Source organism: Pleurodeles waltl, chromosome 5 (genome assembly GCF_031143425.1).
Source record: "Pleurodeles waltl isolate 20211129_DDA chromosome 5, aPleWal1.hap1.20221129, whole genome shotgun sequence".
NCBI classification, from domain to species: domain Eukaryota; kingdom Metazoa; phylum Chordata; class Amphibia; order Caudata; family Salamandridae; genus Pleurodeles; species Pleurodeles waltl.
In genome coordinates, this window is record NC_090444.1 from 937,061,644 (window position 1) to 937,082,363 (window position 20,720).

At 48.7% G+C, this 20,720-nt stretch overlaps 1 long non-coding RNA gene across 1 annotated transcript in view; it reads left to right on the plus strand.

The window, feature by feature from the left end:
• Positions 1 to 512: 512 nt before the first annotated feature.
• LOC138296171 (uncharacterized) overlaps positions 513 to 20,720 on the plus strand; it is a 286,156-nt gene continuing 265,948 nt past the window's right edge. The window contains exon 1 of the long non-coding RNA XR_011203777.1: positions 513 to 685. This is a non-coding gene — a long non-coding RNA (uncharacterized lncRNA). The remainder of the gene's footprint in view (positions 686 to 20,720) is intronic.

Below are 20,720 nucleotides of genomic sequence, written 5' to 3' on the forward strand. Positions count from 1 at the left end.
TCGTGTCTAACAAAGGAATAGCCTGGAGGTGAAGCAATTAAGAAGTCCGGGTCAGAGTCCTCTCTGGCCCAAGTTTCCGTGACAAAAAGGCAGTCCAAATTGCCTGACTTGATCAATTCATTAATTTCAAGGGCATGTTTAATTAAAGAGCGGGCATTAATCAGACCCCATGATGTGCTTTGCTTGGAGGGCTTCTCATTACTATGTGAGTCTAAAACATCACCTTCTTCCAGATTAGGCGAGGGCTTCCAGTAGCAATGATTACAGACGGCGCTCAAATCTACTGCAGGATCAAATCGCCTGCAGCAGTGATTAGCAGGCGTTTCGTTTAAAGAAAATAAGTCCTGATTAAAATAGGAAACACAATGTTTAGCAGCATAATGTCCGGCTCCCGGTCCCTTCCGGACACGGACGGGCGCAGACGGGCTTGCCTTTGGCACGCCAGCGGCGCGCCCGCTGCGCGCGTCCGCTTCCGCGACAGCATAAGTAGTGAATGCCCCGCAGAAGTCAAAGCGTCAGCAAGCAACTGGCCTGCTGACCTAAAATTCCCCCAAGATGTCTGCCCGCTTGGTGCCTAGAAGGAGGTGGGCTCTAACAGGCCCAAACCTCTCGGAAAGCGGCAGACCAGCAGAAAAAGAACTCTGCCGGGAACAGGAAAAGAGCCCCGGAATAATAATACCAAAAGGTGAGCACTAAGCGTAGCGATCAAACAATATATTTATATCCTGTAAAACACATCCAATATTAAAAATATTCAAAATAGCCCCGAATGCTCCTGTTAAAAAGACTTTAAAATACAAAAGGGTTAAAATAGCCCGTGTAACAGTTCCCCTTACTCGGTTTTCCGGAGTTTGTGTCATACCTTAGTTAAAGACCCCTCGCAGCATCTTGCTTCATTCTGGAAATATAAGAGGACAAATGCAAAGGACGTGAATCATACTCTCCTTCCTATATCCACACAGACTGCTGCATCAGTTGTTTCTAACCAGGAGGGCATCGAGTTCAGTGCTTGGCGGGCACCCAGGCGAAGAGGCATAAATGTCTTTATTTGATACGGGTAACCCTAACCAAAGCATGGGTGAGGTTTGAGCGAGGTGAGGGTGTTCATAATTTGCCAGGCTTGGGTCCCCTTCACTAGGTCAGCTTTATCTTCATGGAAAGAGATTTTGTAATAATGCTTTGTTGCTTTTTGAAGATGCTAAAAAATGTGTGGTAATTCTACAGATTCGGGTTTTGCAGTGACTGAAGAGCATTCTCAAAAGCGGGTCTGAATTTAGACGTTGAATTTTGTTTATTTTTTCTTGCCATACATGTAATGCTAATATGTTTTCGTCTGCAAATTTGAATTTATGACACTTCCAAGATTGTTTAAGCAGCGGAAACTCAAAACGCAATTGGGCATGTGATGAGCAGTTTCGAAGTCTGTACACGGTCTGATAGCCTTTAGCCAATAATAATTCTAAATACGTGGCCACCTTACCCAGCGTAATTTCTCGAACATATGTGATGGTTGGTAGTTGTTTTGATTCAGTTGCCTTCTGCAAAGTTCTTAGGATGGGGCCCTTTAGTGATCTTGCGAGGGTAGTAAAGTCCGCGGTCAGGGAGTTGGCTTTACATTTCATTGCCTCCATGTGGAGGACATAAGAGCCCCCAGCACTGATTATTACCCCAAGATATTTGCATTTCGTATCACAAGTAATCTTTCTTCCACTGATGTGCCAAGAGCTAGGTGGACTTAGCTTCTTGCTCAATTTCACAACTTTGGTTTCCGTAGGGGTTAATTTAAAGTTTGTTTTGCAAGGTGAAGGCAAAGAGGGCGTCTAAGAGATATTGCGGTCCTATTTGGGTCCTGCTCATTAAAAGTAGATCATCAGCGTACATGATATGAACTAGAGTGCAATCCCAGATTTTGGCACATGGGCATTTCCATATATCTAAACCCCAGGGCAAGCTGGATATTTAGATATTGAACAGCAGGGGAGTGAGTACGCACCCCTGCTTCAATCTGACTTTAGTGTATATTTTCCGGAATAGTTTTGTGTCGTCTCTCAGCTTCCCGTGAGGCCATGTTTTAGAATAAAGAAGTTGAATAGTGTTCATTAACTTTGACGGAATCCCGGCATTTGTAAATTTCTGCCACAGTTGTTCTCATGAAATCCGGTCAAATGCTGCCTTGAAATCAGTGTAGCTGCCATATAAGGTGTTTAATGTGCTGAGTGCCTTTTTCATGGACATTGTAAGGGTAGCTAGATTCAATGATGTTCCCTGCCTTGCACTGAAGCTTCTGTGATTCCAAGAATGAGCTCCAGACTGTCTGCCTATGATAAGAGGTCTTCTAATATCAGACTGGCATAATACTTGGCTTTGACATCCAGCAGGGTGATAAGTTGACATTTGCCCCGATTACTCCTGCAGCTACCTTTGTAGATTGAATGTATTATAGAGCCATACCAGGAGTCCCGTATGGCTTGATGTAAACTGACTGCATTGTGAAGGATGATTAGTTTTTTGCCCAATATTCTGTATTAGTCCTGAAGGGCATGGTTTGTAAGCCACTTGGGCCAAGGGCCCCTTCTGATCTGTTTTGCGTTATGATGTTTTCTATGTGGCAAGTTTGTTGGGTTGCGGGTGCATGATTGTTGTTGTTTTCTGTTGTTTTCCACCTGCTGAGTCATGTTTAATATTTCTATTGAATTATTTTTATTAGGCATGTAAGATCTATATCCTGATCATGTTTGCTTTCAGTAAGGCATGCAGGTAACAGTTTTTTGGATATCTTATTTTATGTTTGTTGATTTGCACAGTAGACTTATTAGACAGTCAGGTGGTGCAATGGAGCATTGGTTCTTCAAGTGGTGCACCCAGGCCTCCTCTGCTATGCTTGTGTTATGAGTTGCAGTAGGGTCCTTATCGATTTCCGTGATCATTTTCCAATAATTTTTGCTGTTTTCTGTATTTGCATGTATCGAGAATTGTTCTCTCAAAATTTGTCTGTGTGCTATTTCTTGCCTGCCACACTGCCCATTTGTATTCACGCCACAGCTTCCTCACCCTTTATTGTTGTGCGGAATACAGATTTTTTTTCTTAGGTTGGTGGTATTCTCTGTTTAAGGCTTTTTTTTAATGAAGTGAGCTTTTTAACACCTATGGCGGGTCTTTCATTTTGGCAGTGAAGCTAAACAGCAACTCTTTATGAGCTGCTGAGCTTCTCTTGGCTGAGATCTAAGATTTGTTTTTTGTCACCCTCTTGATTAAGTCTCTCTTGTGTCTCCTGGTCCTGTTGATTCTGCTGGTCCTGCTTGCCCCATTTCCCTCATTGGGCCAGCAGGCCCTCTTGCATGCGCCGGGGCAGCCAAGCCCTAGCTGGTCACTTGGGGCCAGATGTAGGAAGCCTTTTGCGCCTCGCAAACGGCGAAAACCGCAGTTTGCGAGGCGCAAAAGGCCAAACGCGATGCACAACCGCAAATTGCGAGTCGGTACCGACTCGCAATTTGAGGCTGCGACTCGCAAATAGGAAGGGGTCCCTTCCTATTTGCGACCGCATCGCCATGCTGAGTTGCTTTGGGACTGCGAATGCGGTCGCAAACCAACTCGCAGTTACCATCCACTTGAAGTGGATGGTAACTCATTCGCAAAAGGGAAGGGGTCCCCATGGGACACCTTCCCCTTTGTAAATGTCAATAAAACTATTTTTTCAGAGCAGGCAGTGGTCCTATGGACCACTGCCTGCTCTGAAAAAACCCGAAACCAAATGGTTTCGGATTTTTTTCTTTTTGCAACTCGTTTTCCTTTAAGGAAAATGTGCTGCAAAAGGAAGGAAAAAAACTGCTTTATTCAAAAAGCAATCACGGACATGGTGGTCTGCTGTCTCCAGCAGGCCACCATCCCTGTGAGTGCATGGACTCGCTATGGGGTCGCAAACTGCGACCCACCTCATTAATATTCATGAGGTGGGTATTTGCGACCCCATAGCAAGTCGCAGAAGGTGTCTGAGACACCTTTCTGCATGCACGTTTGCGAGTTGCAATTTGCGAGTCGATATGACTCGCAAATTGCAAGTCGCAAACGAAAACTTACCTACATCTGGCCCTTAGCTCTGTTTGTAAGGGTAGAAAAAGGTGTACCTGGGCCTGCAAAGGCTTCCTCACCCACAAGCCCTCCAGATCAATCTAAGTAGTCCGGCTGCTTCCCTTTGGTGGATTTAAAGCAACTGAGCATGGTAGATGTTAAAAGACTTTTCATGCTTCCATAAGATTGTGTTTTGGAGGCTTTTCTTGTAAATGGTCCTGACTTGAAGGTTTTGCTGTGAGTTACAGTTTTTCTTCTTCTTGTCTGCCCAACTGAGGTAGATCTTACTCCCCTAGACTTCATGTGGATTCCCTTAAGTTCCTCTTGTGGTCCTCCTGTCCTCTTGTGCTCCCCTGTAATTGAAAACCTGCTGTCAATCAGGCATTCCTTTGCCTGCCTAATAATCCTTTGCCTCTGTTTAAATCTCTGTTCAAACTTTTACTTAACTATGTATTTTTACCAGCGAGTGGCCTGGCATACTATAAGGACTGATACCGGGGCAAGGTAGGGCTGTACAATATGAGTTGTGATACTTATGTTATGGCCCCTTGCCCTGCTAAGTCACTTCTCTGCTGTGTAATATATATTTTCTCACTTTTCGCATCTCTTCATGCCTCTCGGCTTATTTTGACCCCTCCGACCACCTCTTGACTCCAACTTATTCCACCTCTGAACTCACCCCAAATGGTCTCTCACCGGAGAATTTCTGATCTAGCCCCATGTGTAGCGAGCAGTGAGGCAGCAAGCTGGGGCATTAATGAGTGGAGAAGGGCGGGGATGTCTGGAGGAGCTCTGCAGGCTAAGAAAAGAATGTCCCGAGGTATTCCCCACTGGTTCCTCCTATGCTTTTCTGGGCTTTTCCAGGGCAATGGCATTTAATGGTCTTCCACGGCCAATCCATTATTCCTCTGTGGTAGGCTATGTTGATTAAGTAGAGCGAGAGTGGGGGAGGATTGCAAAGAAAGTGAAAAGGAGAGAGCAGCAAAAGATCAGTGAGACAATGGGATGAGTGAAGTGGGCACAAGCTGCCCTGGCTACTAAGCAGGCAGCTTCTGCACTTCACAGCACTCGACCCCTTCGCTTGCGTACCAATTGCACCGGGCTCGCTGTGCTCAGTACCAATGCTCTCATTTACCACTGTCTGCGATGAACCTGGGTGTTAGAATGGGTCTCTAGTTGACAGAGGTATGCACCCTCTCCAAATAGCAACCACAAACCTAGTCAGGGTAAGTCACAACACAGCCTAAATTATCCTGTGCTCACCCTTTGGTAGCTTGGCACAGAGCAGGCAGGCTTAACTGAGAAGGCAATGTGTAAAGTATCTGTGCAATAACTCATATAGTAACACAGTGCAAACACCACAAAGAGATTCCACACCAGGTTAAAAAACTACATTATGATTTTATCAATAAAACAAGATAAAAATGACAAAAATCAAATACGTAGATGCTGAGATATGGAATGTTAAAGACTTAGATGAAAGTAGAGCATAGAAGTGCAAAGCGCCAACTGTGATTATCTGGTAGCACTGGACTGAGACAAAGTCAAAGTTCAGGCCAACCGCAATGGAGTGAGGGCCAACTACAGAGACTGACTTGTTCCCTCAGATCACAGTACCTTATATCCTTGTGCATAGTTTGCACATCATTGCTTTGTAAGGCTTCACGTCATCTGGCTTCGGTTCTGAGAAGCTGAGCAACAAGTCTTTGCTCCATTTGGTGTTGCTCTGCATCAATCCCGGAGAGCTGTGCGGTGTGGCTTTGCATGGTTGTGCCACCCAGCATTGAGTCCAATGAGGCTGACAGCTGCGTGGCAAGGCTTTGCAAGGCTTTGCATTGCTTCTCAACAGTTTCGATGAACACCATAGAAGGTAGAGCCCCTTTGGACCACTTCCAGGGCCAGGCAGACTCAAAACTTGTAGAGTCCAGGTGCAGATGGTTCAAGACTTTGATGTCCAAGAGACTTGAGAACATGAGGCAAGGTGACAACCACTTGGAGATTACTTGTAGTGGGAAGGCAGAATCCTTCCAGCAGAGTCAGGGAGCAGCAGGCAGCAGGGAAACACACGGAAAAAGCAGTCCTTCCAGAAAAGCAGTCCAGTAGAGTCCTTTGAGCAGCCTAGCAGTCCTTCTGACAGAGTCCAATTGTAGGTTCAGAAGTGTCTGATTTTAGAGGGTCAGAGACCCAGTACTTATACCCAGTTGTACCTTTGAAATGGGGGAGACTTCAAAGAGTGGTTTGGAAGTGCACCAGTTCCCCTTTCAGCCCAGTCCTGTCTGTCAGGAAATCTGTGGGGGGGTTATCAGTCCTTTGTGTGGGGTCAGGTCACTACCGTTTGAAGTGTAAGTGAGAGCGCCTCCGCACTTCCTGTCCAGGAAGACCCATCAATATGCAGACAAATGCAGATGCAGTTGAGTGTCCTGTGTTTATGTCTATAAGGCACAGAGAGCAGTAAGAGCAGGGAAACGCCTACTTTCTAAAAGTGCCATTTCTGTCATAGTAATGGTACATCCAACTTTATCTGTAAGGAGGATTTCTTACTACCATTCCAAACATATCAAACATGACAACTTCATTCCTTTCAGATCAGAAATTATCACTTGAAGATATATAAGGGAATTCCCAATGCTGGCCTGTGAGAGAAGCAGGGTTCACAATAGTGAAAAACGACTTTGGGACAAGTAAAACTTACAATTACATGTCCTGCCTTGCGGGTCACATACAGCCTACCTGAAGGGTGACCTATATGATATAAAAGGGGGGCTTAAAGCTTGGGAAAGGGTTTTAAATCCCAAGTCAGGGTGGCAGTAAAACTGCACACTCAGGCCTTGCAATGGCAGGCCTGAGGCATGGTTAAGGGGCTACTTGTGTGGATTGCACAATCAGTGCTGCAGGCCCAATAGTAGCATTTAATTTACAGGCCCTTGGCACATATAGTGCACTTTATTAGGGACTTATAGGTAAATTAAATATGTTAATTGGGCAGGAACCAATGTTAACATGTTTAAGGGATAGAGCATAAACACATTTGCACTGGTCAGCAGTGGTAAAGTGTGCAGGATCCTAAATCCAGCAAAAATGAGATCAGGAAAATGGCGGGAGGCAGGCAAAAAGTTGGCAGAATACCACCCCAAGGCTGTCAGGTATAACGCTCAGGTACTGGCAGTGGGGGATAGGTGATGTGCCGGGCTCGGGCTCTGATGGATTCTCTCCACTCACTGCTCATGCTGAAAGCTCTGCTCACTGGCCTCTGATCTCTGTCCTCGGCAAGCCGTAGTAGCAAATTAACAGCATGAACTCCACTGTTTTATTTTATATTTTTTAGCCATGGCCCTTAATACTTTCGGCCACAGTTCTTTTTGGAACTTAAAGCCCCGAGTATTTGTAACAAGATATCTCTAATACAGCTACCACTGTCTTTTGAAAGACCTTCAAACATGCAAGAACTACAGCCACCCATCATGTTATGAACATAGATGTATACACAACTTAGCTCATATGTCCTCCTTTCCAGAAAGTTTTACATTATGCAGAGGTACTACCTCAAAATGAACAAACGATTCGGTCAAATACCTTCTCATAAAATCCACAGTACATGCATGTTTACCAAAGGGAAGCATTTGGAAAACAAATGAAAGCGCAACCTAGGACAGAGATGAAAACCTGACTGTGATGGAACTCAGTGACCAATATTGTGAAAACAGTCTGTTGCTTAAGAAAGAAACACATGCTAATAGAAATAAATAGAAGTAATTAGGGCCAGTCTAGCCTTTGAATCCACCAGGCATTTCCCCAGTGGGCTGGAGACTTTGGAGGCTGGTTTTAAAAGGCCAGAGCTGCTCCTGCTCCTCCTGGTGCCTTTGTCACTTTCTCCAGCTCCCTAATGTTAATTGCAGCAGGCACAGGGAGGCTTCAAAAGAGAGAGAGGCAGGAGGAAGGCAGAAAACAAGTGATCAGAGTGGGGGAAGCGAGAGAAAGGAGAGAAAAGAAGAGAGCAAAAGAGAGAATGGAAGGATGAAAAGATATTGAACAAGGAGATAGGGGGCATAGAGCTGGTTTAATTATGTTTGCCAGGACCGCCTTTGGTTCTCCAGTCAGGCTCTGGATGGATGGAAAGAAAGAGGTTGGGCAAGGAGATAATGGGAGCAGGACTCATTAGAGCATTTTTGCCAAGGTTGCTTTTCACGTGCCAGCCCAGTCGTGGAGGTAACATGAGGAAAAGTTATACCTCTAATGTGGAAATCGAGTAAATGGGCCATCACTAGTGACAGAACGCTTTGACTGGGCCTGTTAACAAAATAGAAAGGATGAAGAAAAATTGTCAACATTCAGGAGGCACATGCCTACTAGCCAGAAATAATGGTTCAAAACATGCTTTTAGCCATGGCAGGCTATTCAACACATACTCACTTCTATTGAGGGTGGGATTGGGTTTGGGATTGCAAATAGGCCTGAGCAATCAAACAAAGTAGCATAATGCATGCTTCACAAAGCAGTTGGGGCCAGATGTACAAAGCATTTTTACAGTCACAACCGGCCTCAGGAAAAATGTTTTTCCTCTGTACAAAAGGCAAAATGTGATTTGTTAACTTGTTAACAAATTACATTTTGCTTCTGTTATTCAGTATTTGGAAAGGGGGTGTTTAGCGTGTCTCTTCCAGATACCGAATCGTTATGGTATATATAACTGATTTGCGACCAAATTCTTGTTGCAAAACACTAATACTTTACTACCAGTTTCAAACTGATGGTAACCCATTATCTAAAGAGAAGTGGTCCCCGATTGACCCCTTCCCCTTTGAGAATATAAATAATAATATTTTTTAAAAGCAAGCAGTGGTCCCACTGACCATTGCATACTCTTAAAAAATGAAAATTCAAAGTTTCATTTTTTTCTTTTTAAACACATCCCATTTTCCTTTAAGGTAACAGGCTGCATTAATTCAATTTCAATTCAACGTATTTGTTTCATGAATCTGAACTCCTAGAAGATCCATATGCCTAAATAAAACATAGAATATCATATGACAATAAAGAAAAAATTCCTCTGAAAGGCTGAGTAAAAACATTGAATATCTATAAAAGGTAATTCATTTGCAATCCTTCCTACCAAGTACATATTCCATAGTCATTCGCAAACAATATTTTCAATATTTAAAATGGAACTAACCAAAAGAATTAGCTTCTATAGAACATAGTAATAAAAGATAACCCCATAAACCCATTTCACAGTGTACTTCCTATAAAGCGCATCTTATAGTACAAGGGAATGGAATCCTAAGAGGAGCCGGTCTTATTACTTTCCCCAGCGCTTGATAATATTTCCCTCCATACAAAGCGGAGACAACGCACATATTTAAGATCCATAGTGATAGATAATCTGTAGAGTGCAAAACAACCAGCCCTCTGCCCATCAACCAAAAGTTCAAACACATTATCTGAGTCTGCTACGCTGTAAGGACCCCTCTTACTTATTTCACAATAGGATTCGTATAAAGTGCAAAAGAAGTTTGCTTAAAATAATTCATCCTACAACCACCAGTTCATGGAAAACTCAATATAGGTTTAAAAAATGATTTAAAAACTTAAAAATACTAAAACAGAATAATTGATTAGGTGGATTATACAATGATTCCAAGGCCCCTCTGGCTGAGTGAATATTAAAATTCAAATAGAGGGCTTTCAGACATTTTTTCCGCAATGTAGCTAAAGTGGGACAGACAAATAATACATGCTTAAGATTCTGCACCCCCAGTTGACAAAGGTCACAGGTACTACAGGATCCATCCCATTTGGAATATAGGTCTCTAAGTAGCGTTCTATATAATCTCAACAGAATATAAAAGTGCCTCACCCCATGAGAGAGATTCCATGCTAAGTATGGTTAGGGGTGTTTAAAAATCACTGATTTGGTTAATATGGCAAGTCTCCTCTTTGAAAGACAGGATTCAAAATCCAGGGAAAAAGCTTTACACCATGTCACCTCTTACAAGGTCTTTTTAAAAATAGTGAGTGGTAGCGATCAAATAGACTCAGAATCAAGCTCAAGCAATTGCACCGCAAGATTATAGTTTCTAAAGAATTTAGACCTTTCTCTCAGTATCTAAAAAGTTCTATGGATGCTAGATGTCTTAGGGTGGATTCCCTACTGTGTACTAGGTAGTGGGCCCTCCGGACCACCGCCGCAAGGCTCTGTACAAAGGTATTCTTAATACCAAATTTGAGACTTAAGGCTGCCACTGACACCGCGTTGTTACAAGAAACCACACGTCTTAGAATCTGCCCTTCTGTCTTATCAAGGAAATCCCATTTAGATATCTCTGTACATTCTATAGCATACAGAAGGGTAGCCGTAATCTTTGTTTGGTAAGCAGTGAGTAAGTGAAGGAAGTGACGCTTACCAACTGCATTAAAGAAGGCCACTAACCCTTGAGCCTGGGAGAGAGCCTTATTGACATTATTACGGATATGATCTTGGTCTCTGGGTGAGCAGGATAAGATTTTACACAAAAAACAATACGTTTTTACCCGCTACAACTTATGTTGACCCAGGGACCAAGATTTTTTTTCTCCAAACTTTTTACCTAGGAAACAAAGTACTTGGGATTTTGATATATTAATTTTCAAATGGTGCTGCGTAGTGTAGTGATTTAGAGCGGCCAAACGCTAATGTAGGCCTTTCGGAGTGAGGTCGAAAAACCACTATTTTATCTGCATACAGAAGGCAGGAGATTAAACGCCCTCCAATTTTGGGTGCAAAGCCATCAGCATTCCCTAGCGTACTAGGAAAGTCATAGACATATAAGGAAAAAAGCAATGGTGCCAACAGACAACCTTGCTTTAATCCATGTTTTGTAGGCCGAAATTGTCCAGTTCCGTTCTACTACTTGTACTCAGGTCCAATTCCCATGGCTCCGTGTCCTGATTTTCCACATATAGGGCAAGCATATACTCCCTCCAATCTACCACACCCTTCAGAGACAATAGACCAAAATTTGTGGGTGTTTTTAGTCATAGCGGCTTCCCTTAATGCAATCCACTTTTGTTCAGCCTCTTCCTTCCTTATACCTAACTTCATTCTCGCTCTTCTTCTCGTTAATAGGATTATTCGTCCATTCCTATCCTTAGACTCCCATTCATACTGTCTCCTTACTAATTTATTGATTTCTCTATTCAACATTAAAACCAATAACCTTACTTTCTTTTGAGGAGGCTTAGTGCGCTTAGGCTCGTCGCTTTGAATTATGTATCCCATAAATTCTGTGAAATAGTTTAACATGTCCCCAGTCCATTCATCAATGTGACCCACCGACCTTTCAAGAACTTTTTCTACAGATAATATTTTCGCGGGTGTCCAAAGAATTCTACCAGATTTCCCATTAAAGTTGATGTCCTGGCCCTTAAAATTCAAAGTCTCTATCGAAGAAAAGTTAATTTTTAGCGACAGGATAAGAATCTTATGATCACTAAACGGGGTATCAATATTTGTCATATCTTCCACTAATTGGGCAATAGCATAGGAAGCCAAGAAATAGTCAATAATAGAGCTATTCTGTTGAGATTTGTGAGTAAAGGCTGCAGGGGAATCCGAACAGAAACGCCCATTTAGGATGGTACAACAGAGGTTCCTCAAACCTTTCAACAGAATGTACCCCCTTTTATCAGTCCTGATTCTAGGGGGAAATAAGATGGAAGGGATATTAAAGGCTGATTCCCTACATTCCAATTGCGATTACTTAATTGCGATTCGCAAAACATTGTAATTAGGTAATCGCTATTGTAAAGATTGATACATCTGGCCCTTTGTCTGTTGCTGTGGCTGACTACTTTTGTCATTTCTTTGTTGCCTCCTCCCACGTCACTGAAATTTATTTTGGCTTTATTCCAAATGCTGTCCTCATTTACCTCTGGCTCCTAAAATAAGCTTCTTTGACAAAAGAAACAGCCGGTGCCTAAACGTTTAGCTTACTGCTCACGAAAGCTACAATATGCCAGTGTTAGACCTGACAGTCTTAGGGTGGTCATCCTCAACTTTTTGCCTGCCTCCCTCCACTTTTTTACACTGTTTTTGCTGGTTTTAGGACTCTGCACACTTTACCACTGCTAACCAGTGCTAAAGTGCATATGCTCTCTCCCTTAAAACATGGTGACATTGGCTTCATCCCAATTGGCTTATTTAATTTGCTTATAAGTCCCTAGTAAAAGTGCACTACATGTGCCCAGGGCCTGTAGATTAAATGCTACTAGTGGGCCTGCAGCACTGATTGTGTCACCCACATAAGTAGCCCCCTAAGCATTGTCTCAGGCCTGCCATTACAAGGCCTGTGTGTGCAGTTTCACTGCCAATTCGACTTGGCATTTAAAGCTACTTGCCAAGCCTTAAACTTTCCTTTTTCTACATATAAGTCACCCCTAAGGTAGGGCCTAGGTAACCCATAGGGCAGGGTGCTATGTAGGGAAGAGGCATAACATGTACCTGGGTAGTTTATATGTCCTGGTAGTGTAAAACTCCTAAATTCATTTTACACTGCTGTGAAGCCTGCTCCTTTCATAGGCTAACATTAGGGCTACCCTCATATACTGTTTGAGTGGTAGATTCTGATCTGAAAAGAGTAACAAGGTCATATTTAGTATGGCCAAAATGGTAATACAAAATCCTGCTGACTGGTGAAGTTGGATTTAATATTACTGTTTTAGAAATGGCACTTTTAGAAAGTGAGCATTTCTCTACACTTAAATCCTTCTGTGCCTTACAATCCACGTCTGGCTGGGTTAGTTGACAGCTCTCTTGTGCATTTCACTCAGACAACCCCAAACACAGGATGCTCAGTCACACCTGCACACATCTGCGTACTGAATGGGTCTTCCTGGCCTGCGAGGGTGGAGGGCCTGACACTTGCATGTCAAAGGACAGTGGCCTGCCTCACACAATGGACTTCCAAAGCCTCTACTGTGACCCCGGCAGACAGGATGGAACTGAAGGGGAACCTTTTGCACTTCTAAGCCACTCTTTGAAGTCTCCCCCACTTCATAGGCACATTTGGGTATTTAAACAGGGCCTCTGATCCTACCAACTCAGACACTTCTTGGCAAGATAACTACTGGGAAAGGAACTCTGAACCAGAACCTGCAAACTGCTAAGAGGAGTTGCCTGGCTGCCCAAAGGACTCATCTGACTGCTTTTCTGCAAGGACTGCTGCCCTGCTGTTGCCCTGCTGCCTTGCTGCCCTCTGGCTCTGCTGAGAAGTGTTCTCCAAGGGGGGCTTGGATTGAGCTTGCCTCCTGTTTCCTGAAGTCTCAGGGCCAAAAAGACTTCATCTCTGCAAAGAACTCCTTGTGCAGTGAATATGGACGCACAGTCTGCTGGAATCAATGCACAGCCTGCACGGCGGTGAGAAACTCACCACATGCCGAACCGGAACGATGCAGCCCGGCTCCCCGAGTGGAAATCGACGAAGCGCCAGTGTTGCGACTGGAACTTTGACGCACGGCCAACTGGATTGACGCATAGCTGAGCGGAACAACGCAGCCCGACTTCCTGCAAGAGGAATCAACTCAACGCCTGCTGTGCAACAGAAATTTCCCCGCATCACCCACCAGATCGACCCAGCTCCTGTGACTTCGCCCTTCATGCCCAGGATTTCACTGCATCGTCCCCGGGGCGTCCAAATACCCCGCAACCCAAAGAGGATCCACATGCGTGAAAAAGCATCAACGCATCGTCTGTGTGCACCTGGAGAAACTGACGTACACCTCCCCGTTTTCCCGTTTTCTACGCATCTTCTTCGCTGCGGTTCTGAGCGGATAAATTTAGACGCAATCCAGGTACTTTGTGCTTGCAAGATACACTTATTGTTTTTTAAGAACTAAAGACTTTATTGATCATTTCAAAAGTGATATTTCAACTTGTACTTATAACATCTTGATCATTTTGACCTTAGGTGGTCATTCTGACCTCGGCGGTAAAAGGCGCCTACCGCCGGTCAGAAATCCTCCATAATCCCGCCGCGGTCGCGGAAACCCGCCACGGTCATTCTGACCCGCAGAAGGCAAACCTCCGAAAATCCGACCGCCACAACAGACCGCCAGACCAGCGGTCGGCGGAAAGGTGGAGGTGACCAAACCTCCACCGCCACGCCAACAGAAATACGCCCATCCCATTACGACCCACGAATCCACGCGGCGGTCATTCAAACGCGGTATTCCATTGGCGGGACACACCGGCGCGGTCAGAATACCCACCAACGAACAAAACTCACCCACATTGGACGATTTGAATCCCACACACCTGATACACATACACACACCACTCCCACACACACAATACAATATAAAACACCCACCCACATCACCCACAAACCCCTACGCTTACAAAATCGTAAAGAAGGCAAGAGAGAGACACCAGGATCCAAAACATAACAGCCACAGCCACTCAACACCATCACCCACACACTATCCACACACAAAACAACACACACCACCACACTCAACTCACTTAAATACACATACTCCACCCCACACATCATACACACCACCCCATGGCACCCCAAAGACAACCCCGCTTCACAGACGAAGAACTCAGGGTTATGGTGGAGGAAATCGTTCGTGTAGAGCCCCAGCTGTTCGGCACACAGGTCCAATACACCAGCATTGCCCGGAGGACGGAGCTATGGCAGAGGATTGTCGACAGGGTGAACGCAGTGGGACAGCACCCCAGAAATCGGGAAGACATCAGGAAGCGATGGAACGACCTACGGGGGAAGGTGCGTTCCATGGTATCCAGGCACAACATCGCCGTGCAGAAGACTGGCGGAGGACCCCCACCTCAACCCCCACAATTCACATCATGGGAGGAGGAAGTCTTGAACATCCTGCATCCTGACGGCCTCGCAGGAGTCGGCGGAGGAATGGATACTGGTAAGTTGAAGCTTCAATACTGCTTCCCCCCCACCTGCATGCCAAATCAGACCCCAACCCTCACCCCCATCCTCGAACCCCACCCTCACCCCCACCCCCATCCTCACCCCCACCCTCACCCCCACCACCATCCTCACCCCCACCACCATCCTCACCCCCACCCCCAGCACACCTATTCCCCGCCAATGTCTCACCATCACAACCCACACATCCCAAAACCTAGGCCTGCATGCGTCCACTAAGCATGGACACCCATCACCAAAGCATGCCCAATGCATATACACATCCCCCCCACAAGCCACCCTCACCAAAGCCCCCACACACGAATGCCAGCACTTGGGGACACGGGAACCCACAGATACACCCATATGCCACACATTGAAACTATAACCATACCTCTATACCCCTGCAGGACCCGACCGTCAACACACCGCGGCGGAGGGGCCAGAATTATCCACACCCCCCACCCAAGAGGCCGTCAGCGATGACAGCAGCTCTGTCGATCTGGACACCGATGACCAGCCCGGACCATCGGGGACCTCTGGACAGTCGGTTCCCCTCACACAGGCACAGGCCACTATAGACCCTAACCCCTCTGGGAACACCAGCACAGCTCCCACCCAGCGGGCCCATGCCTCTGTCTCCAGGGCGCGTCAATCTGCGGTGTGTCTACCACTACAGGGCACCCAGGATAACCCACCACCCCAACAACAACAGGGACCTGGGGGCAGTGGTAGTGGGCACACCGGCCAGGGGGCAGAGGCCCAGGGAAACAGGCCAACTCGGCGGGCAGCTGTGCGACAGGGGGGGGAGGAGAGGCCCAGGGAACCCACTCTCCACGAGGTCCTCACCACCATCATGGGAGCATACAACCGCTCCCAGGAGACGATGGCGACGGTACTGACACCGGTTCCAGGAGATCCAGGTGCTGCAGGAGGAACACTATCGGGGGTACAGGGAGGACATCCGAGCCATCAACACCACCCTGGTTACCATGGTAGGGCTGCTGCAGGACCTCGTAAACAGCAGGGCGGACACTGAACAACACCCAAGGGCCCCTGCCACTAGCCGGGACCAAGAACAGCCATCCACCTCCGCCGGCGCTAGTGGACAGGAGGCCCCCGCACAGCAGCAGCCCACCAGACCCCCACCTCCTGCAGGAGAAGAACCACCCCGCAAGAGGGCCCTGAGATCTCGCAAGACAGAGTAGGATGTCAAGACCCCCGCCAGCAATGGATACCACCTGATGTCATCCCACTGTCCCACATTGTCACCCTGTCCATCCTCGAACTGCCCATGCTCCATCTCTCCACAGGCCTCTGGACAATGCACCTGTGTGACTGTTACTCTGGACTCTGCCATGGACATTCCTTCACCATAGCCCCCACCCACTTGAAACCACCCATCCCATTTTGAGCACTTCAATAAACACCTATTTTGCACCAAAATATCAGGAGTCTGGCTGTGATTTCAATAGATTGTAATTGACATGACAGTGCAAATATGTCCTTGTACATGGTGAAGTCAACAAACAGCTGCCACAAAGCTGTAGTCCATGGGGAAACGAAGCACAGGACTCGTAGTGGGGACCCCAGATCTGAAATAGGGAGGGAAAAGCCAAAACTCAGTCATCATACACTGGGGCAAATAGACAGGCAGCAGAGATGCTGCAGAGTAGTTAACTTTTACTAAATTATCTTTGAAATGTTACCTGTGTCCTATTGGAAGTACTGTTCAATGATTCTGTCCCTGTTGTCTGTTTCAGCCCCGTCGTCTTCCTCCTCGTCACTCTCCTCAGGTTCCACCGCTGCCACAACACCACCGTCTCGACCATCCTCCTGCAGGAAAGGCACCTGGCGGCGCAAAGCCAGGTTGTGAAGCATGCAGCAGGCCACGATGATGTGACACACCTTCTTAGGTGAGTACATTAGGGATCCCCCGGTCATATGCAGGCAGCGAAACCTGGCCTTTAGGAGGCCAAAGGTGCGTTCGATCACCCTCCTAGTACGCCCATGGGCCTCATTGTACCGTTCCTCTGCCCTGGTCCGGGGATTCCTTACTGGGGTCAGTAGCCACGACAGGTTGGGGTACCCAGAGTCCCCCACTAGCCATACACGGTGTCTCTGTAGCTGTTCCATCACGTAAGGGATGCTGCTATTCCGCATGATGTAGGCGTCATGCACTGACCCTGGGAATTTGGCATTTACATGCGAGATGTACTGGTCAGCCAAACACACCACCTGGATGTTCATTGAATGGTAACTTTTTCTGTTCCTGTACACCTGCTCCCTGTCTCTTGGGGGAACCAAAGCCACATGGGTCCCATCAATGGCACCAATTACGTTGGGAATATGTCCAAGGGCGTAGAAATCACCCTTCACTGTAGCCAGTTCGCCCACCTCAGGGAAAATGATGTAGTTCCTCACGGATTTCATCAGGGCAGACAACACTCTGGATAACACCTTTGAAAACATGGGCTGAGACATCCCAGAAGCAATTCCCACTGTTGTCTGAAATGACCCACTTGCCAAGAAATGGAGTACTGACATGACCTGCACCAGAGGGGGAATCCCTGTGGGTTGGCGGATGGGGGACATCAGGTCGGGCTCCAGCCGGGCACACAGTTCATGGATAGTGGCACGGTTAAGACGGTAGGTCAGGATAATGTGGCGTTCTTCCATTGTCGACAGGTCCACCAGCGGTCGGTACACGGGAGGATTCATCCGTCTCCTCGCCCAACCCAGCGGACGGTGCCTAGGAAGGACAACATGGAGCACACAGTCAGGCAACCCACAGGTACGTACTCACAGCTAGCACAGTATACGATTCTCTATGCAGTGAATGGCGTGTATGAGTGGCTATGCAAGGCCTAGGCCTGTGTGACGCAGTTGAAATTGAGCCATGTGGGCCCTGGAAATGGCGGCTGCCTGACCTGTGAAGTGTGACAATGGGATGTGAGGTCAATGCGCTGGCGTGGCACACCGCGGCGGGCGGCGGGCCAAGACCGCGGCGCGAAGCCGCATTGGTTAACATTGAAGCCTATGGGTTTCAGGAGCCAATGGCGAAGGGCGCCGGCGGTGGCGGGACGCACCGCCGCGGTACGCACCGCCGCGGACGTGACCGCCATTTTCTATCTACTTATCCACTTGCGACTTGAACTTTCACAGGAGAGGACCTATACTGCAAGTGTTGCTGTGACCTCGGTCTGGAAGGGACAATGGCTGCTGCGACTGGGGAAAGGGCCCCTGCCTTCACTGGCGAGGAGTTGGAGAAACTTGTGGATGGGGTCCTCCCCCAGTATGCGCTACTCTACGGTCCTCCAGACCAACAAGTGAGTGTAATTCTATCTGGATTTGGGGCCACTGGCTGGCTTGGGGGCCTGGCGGGGATGGGGTGCATGTTGGGCCTGGCGGGGGCCTGGCGGGGATGGGGTGCAAGTTGGGCATGGCGGGGGGCCTGGCGGGGATGGGGGGCATGTTGGGGCTGGCGGGGGGCCTGGCGGGGATGGGGGGCATGTTGGGCATGGCGGGGGGCCTGGCGGGGGGCCTGGCGGGGATGGGGGGCATGTTGGGCATGGCGGGGGGCCTGGCGGGGGCCTGGCGGGGATGGGGGGCATGTTGGGCATGGCGGGGGGCCTGGCGGGGGGCCTGGCGGGGATGGGGGGCATGTTGGGCATGGCGGGGGGCCTGGCGGGGATGGGGGGCATGTTGGGCATGGCGGGGGGCCTGGCGGGGGGCCTGGCGGGGATGGGGGGCATGTTGGGCATGGCGGGGGGCCTGGCGGGGGGCCTGGCGGGGATGGGGTGCATGTTGGGCCTGGCGGGGGGCCTGGCGGGGATGGGGGGCGTTGGGCCACTGGAAAGGAAAATGCTGAGTAACTTGAACGTGGTATTTCTCCCTCCCTGTACGTGTCACATAGGTCCGCGCCCATGAGAAGATTGGGATTTGGCGTGCCATCGCCAAGGAAGTCCGGGGCCTGGGGGTCCACCATCGACGGGGCACCCACTGCCGCAAGAGGTGGGAGGACATCCGCCGCGGGACAAAGAAGACCGCCGAGTCTCTGCTGGGGATGGCCTCCCAACGTAGGCGGGGTGCCTGCCGTCAACTGAGCCCCCTGATGTTCCGGATCCTGGCGGTGGCCTACCCTGATTTGGATGGGCGCGTGAGGGCAGCACAGCAGACACAAGGGGGTGAGTAGAAGCATCATCTACTCTGTTGTCGTGCAGTGGAGGTGTCTGGGTGGGGGAGGAGGGCTGTGGGTCCCCCTAGGCCAGGGCGATATCTGTAGGCTGGGCACCCCCGTAAGCCCCTGTGTCCCCAGCCACCACCCTCAGTAGTGTGTCAGTACAGCCATCCCTGGGCCGTGTCATCCATGGGTGCAGTTAACAACTCTAGGCGTGTAGGGCATGTTCCACGGAATGCGTAGCGGACCACAAGTGCGCAACTTAGTGCAGGGGGCATCTGTGTCTGTCATGTCCGCTAACTGTACCGGAGATCCATGTACTCAATATCCCTTTATTTCTCTCTCCCCCCCCCTTTTTGTTTGTCTTTCTGTGCTTGTGTGCATCAGCATCATCAGGCGGAGGAGAAGTGGCATCGGGGCAGGAGGGAGCTGCATCTCACATGGCCCAGGAGGGCCATGCCACAGAGTCAGACTGGACCAGTGAGACGGAGGGCGAGGGGAGCTCCACGACGGGGACGACTGGAGCCTGCAGCGACACGGACACGTCCTCGGAAGGGGGCTCCCTTGCGGGGGTGGCACCATCCGTGCCCCCCGCCATTACAGGTACAGCCGCCACCCAGCGCACCATCTCCGCCCTCCCAGCAGCCCCTCCGCGTTCGCCCCGTGCCCGCTCTGCCAGGAAGCCGGGCATCTCCTTCGCCCCAGGCACCTCAGGCCCTGCCCCTGTTACCCCCGCTGCCCTCAGTGAGGAGGTCATTGACCTCCTCCGAACGCTCATTGTTGGGCAGACTACCCTTTTGAATGCCATCCAGGGGGTGGAGAGGGAGGTTCATCGCAGCAATGCGTACCTGGAGGGCATTCATTCGGGTCAGGCTGCCCATCAGCGATCGTTCCAGGCTCTGGCCTCAGCACTGACGGCAGCCATTGTCCCTGTCTCCTGCCTGCCTCTACTAACTCCCTCCTCCCAGTCTCCTGTTCCTCTGCCTGTCCCACCCACACCATCAGACCAGCCTGCACACACCTCAACACCCAAGAGAAGCTCATCCAAACATAAGCACCACAGATCACCCAGACATTCACACACGCAACATTCCGATGCAGACATGCCAACAGTCACTACCACCTCTGTGACCCCCACCTCCTCGTCTCCCTCCTCCCTCCCTGTGACGTCTACACTCACACCTCCATACACCTCACCATCAGCCAGTGTTTCCATCACCAGCACACCCTCCACTCCAGTCCGCACACGTGCAGTCACCACCCCCACTGCCATTTACACGTCCCCTGTGTCCTCTCCCACTGTGTCTGTCACCCCCTCTTCCACACCACACAAACGCAGCCACCCACCCACCCAACAGCCATCCACCTCACGACAGCCTATCCCTCCTGCACCTGCACCCAAAGACAGCAAACGTGACTCACCTACAACCACATCCTCTCCCTCCACTCCCATTCCCACTGTACCTACCACTCTCCATTGTCCCAAGAAGCTCTTCCTCGCCACTACTAACTTCTTTCCTGACCCTGAGCCCCCCCCTCCTTCTCGTCGGGGT